Below are 1,378 nucleotides of genomic sequence, written 5' to 3' on the forward strand. Positions count from 1 at the left end.
GTTCCATCACTACATTAATGAGGAGGAGAATCTGAAGGAGTTTTACAAGAAGGAAAGTGAAAAGAAGATGAAGTACTTCCGGGTTGAGAAGAAGATGGAACATTTCCGAGTGACTCCAACAAAATGCCCCTGGGAGCATGCTTCAGATCATCTGCATGCACCCATTTGGTATCGGTATTAGCCGGATCCTTTATTTCAATTTTGTTACTCCTAACAAAGATGGCACAGAATGGACCCAGGAATTTACCGTGAAGTTTTGATGCACGCTCGTGGCCCAGGACAAAAACTAAATCACCTACTTTGATAGTATTATTGGAGGCAGCTGTATGTTGCTTACATACCATTTCTGCATTTGAGAGGGCCAAATTATCCTCAGTGTACTGTTACGTTCCCATCCCACACTTCCACAGGCTCCAACAGCAGTAGGTCAGTATAGGAAGGACGTTGCTCAGTGAGTTGTTCTTCCTGTGGTCAGCCTTTAGGTGTGCATCAGCGGGATTGGCTGATCCACAAATAAACACTGGCTTCTTAGGTTCACTGTCTTAATTTGCAAATAATTACACATAATGCTTGTGAACTTCACTTCACTGTTTTCACAAGTACCGGAGCTATTCAATCTTCACTAACCGCACTGACACTGCACTGACACTGAAGTAAACTCAAAACAATCTTCCCCATCCTTATATAAACTTCCCATATTCTAGAATTATTTATATTCTAGGAGAAGCAACAGTTACCAGCTCAGGGATATCCAATATATTTTCTTACTTAACACTAAAGTATTTAGCATACAAACGGAAATAAAATCATCTAAATAACGGCCATACCACGTTGAGTACACCGCTTCCCGTCCGATCAGCGAAGTTAAGCAACGTTGGGTCTGGTTATTACTTGGATGGGTGACCGCCTGGGAACACCAGATGCGGTTGGCAAAACGTTCTCCTACGTGTCAAGTGGGGTTGGTGGAGAATTAGTGCCCCTCCCTGTAAAACAATTAACTCTAAGCCCTTGGCCACCCTGTTTGGGATACATGGCGTCTGGCAATGAATGAATGAAAAAACAATCAGTCACATAAATAAAACATTATAGAGAGAAAAGAGAATAAAATTTAATGCATAAATTTACAAAAAACCTCCACTCACAGATAGCAGGCTAACTGGCAATTCTGACACATAACGGTAAAATACGAGAAATACCGAGAACTCTTCCAGCAAATCCCGCTTCTCAGCAGTACGTATGAATTTTCTGAAAATGTGAGAGGTGAACTTTGACAAAATAATCATGACTGTAGATGGGATCAGGCTTAGATTGTAATAAAGAATAGAGTACCCTCTTGTCAAAGCCAGAGATGACAAAGAATGGAGTGTCACCAGTTGAC

The 1,378-nt window shown here is 41.4% G+C and overlaps 1 non-coding gene across 1 annotated transcript; it reads left to right on the plus strand.

The window, feature by feature from the left end:
• The first annotated feature begins 813 nt into the window (after window positions 1–813).
• LOC145412014 (5S ribosomal RNA) lies at window positions 814–932 on the plus strand. Its single transcript, XR_013899524.1, has one exon. It is a non-coding gene; the product is annotated as a 5S ribosomal RNA (ribosomal RNA).
• The last annotated feature ends 446 nt before the right edge of the window (window positions 933–1,378 follow it).

This window comes from Coenobita brevimanus, chromosome 91 (assembly GCF_032717465.1).
Source record: "Coenobita brevimanus isolate Jiangsu-jjx chromosome 91, ASM3271746v2, whole genome shotgun sequence".
In the NCBI taxonomy this organism is placed as follows: Eukaryota; Metazoa; Arthropoda; class Malacostraca; order Decapoda; family Coenobitidae; genus Coenobita; species Coenobita brevimanus.